General features: G+C 42.2%; 1 long non-coding RNA gene across 2 annotated transcripts in view; it reads right to left on the reverse strand.

The window, feature by feature from the left end:
- Positions 1-9,700, reverse strand: part of LOC111546662 — a 96,905-nt gene that overhangs the window by 4,606 nt on the left and 82,599 nt on the right. For both annotated transcript variants that reach the window (XR_002732860.3, XR_002732859.2), the window contains one exon: positions 2,366-2,552. This is a non-coding gene — a long non-coding RNA (uncharacterized LOC111546662). The remainder of the gene's footprint in view (positions 1-2,365; positions 2,553-9,700) is intronic.

Below are 9,700 nucleotides of genomic sequence, written 5' to 3' on the forward strand. Positions count from 1 at the left end.
GATCTCCTGACCTCGTGATCCGCCCGTCTCGGCCTCCCAAAGTACTGGGATTACAGGCTTGAGCCACCGCGCCCGGCCGGTGGTTAGTTTCATTTGGCCAGGCAGTATCAGTTCCAGCCATCAGTGGCAGGACTGGCTCTGGCCAATGGCAGGTAAATGCAGTGGGCAGAAAGCCAGGAAATAAGGCAACTTCAATATGAGGATAACTGCTGCCTCAACCTGGAAGCTCCTTCTAGACTTCTTGCTATTAGCCCAAAGACTAACCCCATGCTCCTAGACTCTGTATAATTCTCTATACACAGTAGGTGTTCAGTAAATGCTGAATGTATAGATTTATGTCTCTCACTCCCTAAGTTCCTATTTTCACATCTTCTCAGTGCCATAAGTGTTTTCCATAAGAAAGACCTCTCTCCCCTCACAGAACCTACCATCAAAACATAATTGTCAGGGCCGGGCACGGTGGCTCATGACTGTAATCCTAACACTCTGGGATTAGGATCCCAGATCATTTGAGATCAGAAATTCGAGACCAGTTTGTGCAACATGGTAAAATCCATCTTTACTAAAAATACAAAAATTAGCCAGACATGGTGTCAGGAACCTGTAGTCCCAGCTACTCAGGTGGCTGAGGCAGGAGAATCACTTGAACGTGGGAGGCGGAGGTTGCAGTGAGCTGAAATCATCCCACTGCACTCCAGCATGGGTGACAGAGTGAGACTCCGTGAAAGAAGAGAGAGAGAGAGAGAGAGAGAGAGAGAAAGAAAGAAAGAAAGAAAGAAAGAAAGAAAGAAAGAAAGAAAGAAAGAAAGAAAGAAAGAAAGAAAGAAAGAAAGAAAGAAAGAAAGAAAGAAAGAGAAAGAAAGAAAGAAGCTGCAGGGGTAATTTGTTTTGACAGGGCAGCTACTTCAGGGGTTTGGTCACTGTTGCTGAGCCACAGCATTCTGAGTACTGGGGAAAGGATACACTTACATTCAACATGAATGCTTCTAAGAAAATCGCACGTTTCTTATAAGCTTCCGGATAAGAATTGTGTAGAGTTGTATCGCATCAAAACATGTGGTTTTCACACGCATGGCTGTGCAGATCACAGGATTTTTGCACTTGACAAGAACATCTTGGGAGGAGGACCAAGAAAGAAATCTGAACCCCTCTGCAGACGTCTCTTCCCATTAAGGTGATTCACAGCCCAGATGCGATCCGCCCCCTTTCACTGTTCCCATACCTTTAGACCAGTCGTGCTAGATTTTGTTAAGTAAAAATGGAGACCCTGACTGCAGAAAGCGATAGATACAGCCATTCCAGCAAGGAAGGATAGGAATCCATTTTGTCTCTTTTAAAATACAGAGTTAATAGGAACTTCAAGATGGTTTCTGCAGCCCTTTCTGAGAGAAGCTGAAGCAAGTGCCCTTAGGGAGTGATTATTATCTGTTCTCTCTTGGTTGTTGTTTTGGGTACAATATGTAGTTTTCCCCTGGCAGCTGGAAAATTATGTTGTGGCAGGAAGGACATCATTCTGCCTGTCTTGAAATGCTTTTCCCAAGAGATCTCAAGCTGAGGCTGTGTTGAGAAAACACACACGTAGAGAAAAGAAAATATCTTCCTTACTTACTGCTTCTCTCTTTCTCATCATTACACATCTTTGGAAGGGAATAAACTAAATAAAGAAATAAAGGACAAGAAAATGGAATGAATGCCTGACTTGAGATAGGCAGCTTCTGTCCACGCAGTGAGTGGGCTAAATTATTGCAATTTCTACAAAACTCTTTCAGCACCACATGGAAATTGGCCCATCTGCAGATTGGGGCAGCTTTCTGCAACTGACCCAATTGAACTTTTTCAAAATTGTACATAGACGCACATCCGAAAGCTCAGTACAACTGACTGTGTTGTAGCTAAGGACTGGTGAAATCCCCAAGGGAACTAGTTATACTGCCTTTCTAGGTCTTTCTAACTCTCAAAAGTTGTGTTTTAAACACTTTCTCACGTCTTCCTATGAATGACTTCACTATTTTATTTGTTGTGCTTACTGGTAACCAAAAATTACTTCAAGGTTCTATCCCAAAGTCCCCCACATTTCTGGTGGTTTTGAAGTTACTCTAATGATTCTCTGTTCAGAAAGGTGGCTCCCACTTATCTGCGATTAGAGCATTTTGTGAACAAACGAGGCTGCAGAAATGAGTGCAGTGACATAAATTCCTACTCACATTTTGGACAAATGAGTTTATCTGATATAAATTGTTCTCCTTTCTCCTCTGAGACCCTGGAATAGGCAGAGGAAAGGGTCTAGGCATTGAACTCCAGTGCACCTGTGATTAAACTTCAACTTACCATGTCTGAGCTGTGTAACTTTAAGGAAATTACTTACCCTCTCTGAGCGTTAGGTTCCTCCTCTGTCAAATGAAGGTTCAAGTCTCATCCTTACAAGGTTATTGAAGATTAACTGAGATGATGTATATGATGCATATGGTGTAGAAGAGGTACCTGGTGCTACTGATGTTATCCTTTGGTCCATTAGTAAGAACATGTCCCAAACCCAAGTTTGTATCAAGTCCCTTAGAATAAATTGAAAAGAAGACTCACAAGAATGCAAACAGAAGGATAGATACAATATTAACAAAATAGGCTTGAAAAAATCCTAAAAAGTGACTTCCTTATTTTTCTATCTACCTTCCTGGTCTCTTTCTTTCTTTACCTCCTGAATAGTTTGCATGGGTTCCCAGATGCAGACACTGGTTTAACCTCTGCAAGTTGTAACTCTCATTAAAGTGTTTCAACTGTTCTGCTCTTTGCTTCCGGAATAATTAAGAATAGCAATGTCCAGCTGCTCTCCTAACCAGTTCCCACATTAGCATCTTCCCCGTTTGCTAAAAAAAAAAAAAAAGGTGACCTTTTGACGGGGACCTTTTGACCTGATTCATTGGGAAGGCTGTTGTGAACTTCCTGGGTCAGAGTCGCCTGGGGTGAGTTACATTAATAGCCATCCCACCTCTAAACGTTCCTGGAAATTGTAAAAACCTCCCAGATCCTTGGTAATAATGAACTTGAAGGGTCCTTCTTCTTATTTCCAAAGGATTGAGGAATTTGGGCTTTATCCAGTAAGCCTGCATTGCACTTTGTCTTCTTACTCCATTAATTCATCATGCAGCATTGGATAATCCAAGAGTTTGTTAAATTCTCTATCTATACAAAATATTTCCCGTTGAATAAATTACTCATTGAAACCAAGTCTGTCTTCAGAAAGAGTTCTACCGAGAATATATTGATCAGTCTCCAGAATAATTAGTACATCTATTGAGCACATGCTTCATAGCTGACACGGTTCAAACAACATTCGCTCAATTCACCCTCCTAACCTTCTATGAAACGAGTGCTTGAGATACAGATAAGGGAAACTGAGGATTGAAAGTCACAGAGTCACTGAACGGTGGGATGGGGAACAAACTCAGGCTGTCTGAACTCACTCTGATATCCTGCAAAGCAGTTACTAGCACAAATTCTTTCATTCAATTGCTTATGTTGGACTGTGCACTGATGTTTTAGAGAAACTGAAATGAAACATGAAAAATACGGTTTTGGTTGATGTTTTTCCTAAGGAATGAGGATGAGGTTACTTCACTTTAATATTACACCTACATTTAATTAGAATGAATGCAAAACTGATGAAAATTCTAGATTTTTCAGAAAGAAGCCTTTTTATTTTCTTGTTTGAGCCAAATCACTATAATGTCTATTTCCAAAAGCCAATAGTGAAAGACCTGTCCCCAAAGTGAAGAGATCCTATGGGAATTTAAAACCATAATTAAAAACAAACCATAGCGATCATTTCCATTTGCTGTGACAGCTATTCAACTGTGGTACATAGATTTCATCTTCACCTAGAAAAAGTGAGTTCTAGTGTCTTACTACTTTGAGAAAACTAGTGAGACGGGAGAGTTCCCTGACCCCCTTGTGGGATGTGGAACAGTGGGGTGGGAGGTAGCTCCATTTTGCTCGGCAGAGCTTAAACCCCTTGTGGGAGGGGAAGCACGCAGGTGAGCAGGTGAAGGAGCCGGGATGAGTGTCTTTAGGTGCCAGCAGGAACGAACCCTGTACTGGCCCACAGCAGCCTCTAGGGGTTGCCCCGACCTCTGGAGCCCCAGAGGGCATGTGTTACAAACAATTCTCTTTTAGTATTTGCCATCCATGGATGGCTAAGTGTTAACAGGCTCAGTGGAGAATCCGGGTGGCATACACCCTGCCCTCTTGGTACCCTGATTCTTGTCCGGCATCCAGGAAGAATCAGGTCACATGGACTTGAAGGATGGTGAATGCAGAGGTTTTATTGAGTGATGGAGGCGGCTCTTAGCGGGAGTGGCAGGGAGCTGGAAAGAAGATGGTGCGGAAAAAAGGTGATCTTTCCCTGAAGCCCAGCGGGAGTCATGCCTTCTGAAGTTAAGCCACGTCTCTATCCATAGTCTCTGACACTCAGTTACTCCTTCTCCTCTCCATGTTCAGCTGCTTGACTATCCGCCAGCTGAGGTCTGGGGTTTATATGGGCACAAGATATGGGGGGGATGGACAAGGAAAGCCAGAAGGTAACATTTGGGCAGAAAAACAAGGATAACTCTTCTCATTTAGGGCCATGGTTTCCAGGCCTGAGGGTGGGGCCTTTGCCAGGGAACCACCCTCTTCTACCCAGTATTTCCCCATCTCCTGTCCATATCGCTAGTATGGGAATCATATGGAAAATTTTAAGCCTCTATTAAGTTGGCAAAGCGATTTAAAAATCAAATCCTAAGCACTGAATTTTCCCAGGCTTTGTCTCATTCTGGTTGACTGACTAGCTCTGATCTAACAACTCTCCTTTTGAGCCAGAGAAGCTCTCTCTGACATTTTCGGTGCAGGCACCTGAACCTCAGATGGATAACCAGTGCAACTAAAGCTTTAAGGGCATTTCTTTTTTGTCTGTTTGTTTGTTTGTCTTGAGACAGAGTCTCACTTTGTTACCTAGCCTACAGTACAGTGGTGTGATCTTGGCTCACTGCAACCTCTGCCTCCCAGGTTCAAGCGATTCTCCTGCCTCAGCATCCAGAGTAACTGGGATTACAGGCGTGTGCTACTACATCTGGCTAATTTTTGTATTTTTGAGAGACACGGGGTTTCACCATATTGGCCAACCAGATCTCAAAGTCCTGGCCTCAAGTGATGACCTGCCTCAGCCTCCCAAAGGGCTGGAATTATGGGCGCTTCAAGGACATTTGTGATGTGTTGAATACTCCTATGGAAGAAGGCATTCCTGGATCCTAATAAATGATGAATATTTATTTTAAATGAATTACGCATCTGTGGTGTTGAACTTGAGCTTGAACAGTGCTAGCTATCGGTTTGTCTTCAGTAGGTTAAAAATCCCCCTCAAAATGTCCTAGTGCCTTCAAGTATGGCTATACCAGATCCATGCTTAAGGTCTGACCTCTGTGTGCAGTGTAAGAGTGTGTTGTTTTTTCTCCTCTGCTTTTAAAAATCATGTACATTCACTGTATAAACTATATCATATAACAAATATTGCAGCCATAAATTATATATTTGATATTTGACCCATGCTGGTAAATATAAATTTAGTATTTTTCACATATATCTTGTACCATATAGTACCAGTTGTTTAATAACAATTTGATATTGTTAAATAACTGTTTATTGTGAATATTTTGTCATGTTATTAGTCTTCTATTTCATCATTTTAATGACTGACCTGTATCCTATCACATGAACATGCCATAATTTTATTTCACAAACCCACTATAAGTGGATGTGTTTGTTATTTATTGTGTATAATAAATTAGCCCAAACTTAACAGCTTAAAGCAGCAAACATTTATTATCTCACAGTTTCTGTGAGTCAGAAATCCAAGAACAGCTTAGCTGGGTCCTCCAGCTCAGGGTACCTCACAAGGCTGTGATGCAGGTGCTGGCCGGGGCTGTTTTCATCTGAAGGCTCAAACCGGGAAGGATCTGCTTCTGGGTTCACTCACGTTCTATTGGCAACCTTCAAGTCTTCACTGGCTTTTTGCTGGAGATATCAAATCCTTGTCATGTGGGCCACTCCATAAGGCAGTTTATGATATAGGGCGTGCCTTTCCCCAGATGAGGATTCCAAGAGACAGAATGTGAGAGAAGATCCCCTTAATGGAAGGTGTAGTCTTTTCATATCCTCATCTTGGAAATGGCATACCATGATTTTTGCCATATTCTAACTGGTGGACATTAGTACCTAAGGCTTGTCCACACTCAAGTGGAGAGGACCATATACCAAGGCATAAATACTGGAGACAGGGATCACAGAGGACTATCTTAAAAACAGACCACCACAGTGGGCATTGAGGTAACACACACATGCATGCACAGTTTGGACACTAATGACAGGGAAATATTTTTCTAAGTAGCTTAGAGGAAGTGACCAGTTGAAGTTTTCAACACCTGATGTTTCAGCCATTGAATGAAAACAGCAGAAAACCCATGATGGCATTTTTCAAGTCAGCTTGGAACCTGAGCCAGAAAAATCACCTGTCAATGGACTACTTTGTGGACATTTTCCAGGGTGATAGTGGATTTAAAGAAGTAAGTTCTGCACCACTTCACTTGTGTCTTCCCCCTAAACAAATCATTCATCACACCAGCCTGGGGGCTCATGTCTTCATCGGGCCATCTTGGCAATGAGAGAACAGCCCGTGTAGCCTAGCATTGAGCTTTCCCATGGCCCAAATGCAGGCCACTTTTCCAGTCTTCTCACTACACAATCTGTCTGGTCCATGCCAATGATAGAGGCAGGAGGCAGATAACTCTCCTAGGCAGACAGGGGAGAACCTCCAAACTGCCAAAGTCATTGTGCACAGGGAGCTTGCCTAAACATGCCCGTGGTGAAAAATTCCATGCCTTAACACATGCACAGTAAGGGAAATAAATCAATATGAAATGGCTCAGACTAAGGTCCCACATGTGCACTGAAAGGACAGGGTAGAGCCTCCAGGACTTCATGCCTTATACACATAGGGAACCCAGCCCTATCACCAGATATGCCCTTGTAGCCAACTGTGAAGGGGCTGCCAGGAACCTTCTTTCAGGACTCTCTCTTTGCTGAGAGCTTTCCTTTCACTTAATAATTCTATTCCACTCATTCTGCAGTGACCACGTGCCTGATTCTTCCTGGTCGTGAGACAAGAACCCTGACCTAGCTGAGCTAAGGAGCAGAAAAACTGCATCACCAACACTAAAAAACAATTCCTTTGTATTCTCTTTCTCTCCACCTATTTGTATCTTATCCATCCTCTGAATTCATCCCAAATTAGCAAAAACCTCCATTCTACTTTCTGTCTGTCACAGCCCCTAAAATTGTTCCAGCAATCACTCAAGTGTGTCCTATGGTTAGAGGACTCTGAAACTCAGAAGACTGGAAGAGTAAGACTTCAGACAGGGAACAGAGTAACAGAAAGAGAAACAGTAATATCCACATACACAAGAGTGGCTTATGTAGCAATGGCAGCATGCCCAGTACCACCTGGGAGAGGGATTGAGCTGATAAAGCACTTGAGAAGAGCTCATATTAAAACAACACGAAATGCTCAGTGAAGCTCAGGAATGTGGAAAGCAAAATATCCGAGAACAAAATATTAACGGTCAAGATGAAGCTCTAGACCTGGACTGAATCATTGATTACTAAGAGGAGCTGGCCCTGGTCACAATGGAGAAACACTGAAATATTAGATACAAAAGAACACATATCTGAATGTAACATATGTAATCAGCCACATGTTTCTATGTTCTTTAATCAGATAAATGTTTGGCTCTTCTCAGAGTCAAACACTTATTTTTCTAAACTGCTAAAGTGAAAAATCTCTGTTGAATCCAAAACACTGACTCTGTTAGGACTCATCTTCTAGGAGTCCAGGCACAGAGAAGTGAGTTACATAACTGGCCCCAGAACACCTCCATCAAGCTGTGACTCTCACTCTTCCCTGTCAGTTCCTCTGCAATGTAAATCCATCCATATGGAGGTACAAATGACTGTACATGACTGGGGAGAAGCAAACAAAGTAGACTATTGGTCCCTCTATTGCTTAGAAGAATAGCAACAGCTCAACAGCTGATTGAGTGCAACCACTGCAAGCAATCACAGAAGTGTGTTGACTTCTCTTCAGTCCCTGGACATGTAAGACCATCCAGATTTGCCTGAGGACTGCAGAATTTCTGAAGATGGCCCCCACATCTGGGAAGTCTTTTTCCTGAAGGCCTTTCAGAAACCCCCAAAGCTATGGGACAGAGTTCTCCATCCTGCGTGTATTTCTTGTCTACTTTCTATTTTTATAACAATATGTTGGGTACCATGAGAAAAGAAAAAAAGAATCAACTAGAGTTCTTATCCTCACAGTTCTTATCATCCTGCTGGCAAAACAAAGCACATTAACCTTCAAACTGAAGTGGCCCAGCCTGAGCAACATGATGAAACCCTATCTCTACCAAAAAAAAATACAAAAATTAGCTGAGTATGGAGGTGTATGCCTGTAGTCCCAGCTACTTGGGAGGCTGAGGTAGGAGAATTGCTTGAGCCTGGGAGGCAGAGGTTATAGTGAGCTGAAATCGCACCACTGCACTCCAGCCAGGATGACAGAGTAAGACCCCACATTAAAAAAAAAAAAAAAAAAAAAAAGATGATGTGGCATAGGCTGCAGTGTACAATTAAGTACTGAAAGAGTAGGTGATCCATCAACGGGGTGCCATGTTGTTAACTTGCACTCTGGTCTGCTGGCCAACGCAGTGCACAATGACATGAGTCAAGATGCAGGCACACTAGATCTAAAATCAACCTGAGGCACTTATATGTGTATAATCAATTGAGAAAAGCAGCTAAGAGAAATTGAAGGGGAGGCCAGGAATGAAGGGGAGCACCTACCCCCTTCTATCTCTGACCTATAGGATGCTAGTGCCTTGATTTCCCCTCAGCACAGCCCTTGGGTAGGACCCTCTCATCTCTTTTCATTCCCCATCTCGTTACAGGAAAGAGTGGTATTTAAGTTCTTTTTATTTTTTTCTCAGTGCATTTCAGTTCTGCTTCTTTCCGTGTTCTCGCTCAAACTCATTAAACATAATTTAAAATATTTTACCTTACCTCTTTATTCATTTAGTTCTTCAAAGTTTCCCTTCCCCACTTGTGTTTTATTATCACCTCTGCATTCTAATCATGTTTCCAGCTGCAAATATCATCACACAACCTTGTTTTAGCGATAGGTTTCCTTTTCTTTTATCCTCTAATTGGAATTTACCTTCAAAATCTTCCAAGATTCCTTCCTGCAGGCCCCTAGTTTTACCACTAGCCAGCCTTCCCTCGGATTCACACCCTCTCATGTTAAATCTTTCTCCCTTCAGGAAGCCAAGGTTTTTCCTTAAAGGCTTTGCCTTTAAGCTTCTCTCTCTGTTCCATTACTCATTTCTTAGAAAGACCTGTTTGAGAACCTGAGGTTTACTGTAAAATGCACAGCTAAGTTGTGATGAAAACCAGCTTGTTCCTATAGGATGAAATAATACAGAGTTCATCTTGACTCAACCATATAGTTAGATATCTAGGAAAGAGGGTTGAAAGCAAAAAGAACGAAGTTGCTGTTAAAAAAAAAGAGAGAGAGAGAGAGAAAGAAAGAAAGAAAGAAAGAAAGAAAGAAAGAAAGAAAGAAAGA

The sequence above is a fragment of the Piliocolobus tephrosceles genome, chromosome 9, assembly GCF_002776525.5.
Source record: "Piliocolobus tephrosceles isolate RC106 chromosome 9, ASM277652v3, whole genome shotgun sequence".
Taxonomy (NCBI): domain Eukaryota; kingdom Metazoa; phylum Chordata; class Mammalia; order Primates; family Cercopithecidae; genus Piliocolobus; species Piliocolobus tephrosceles.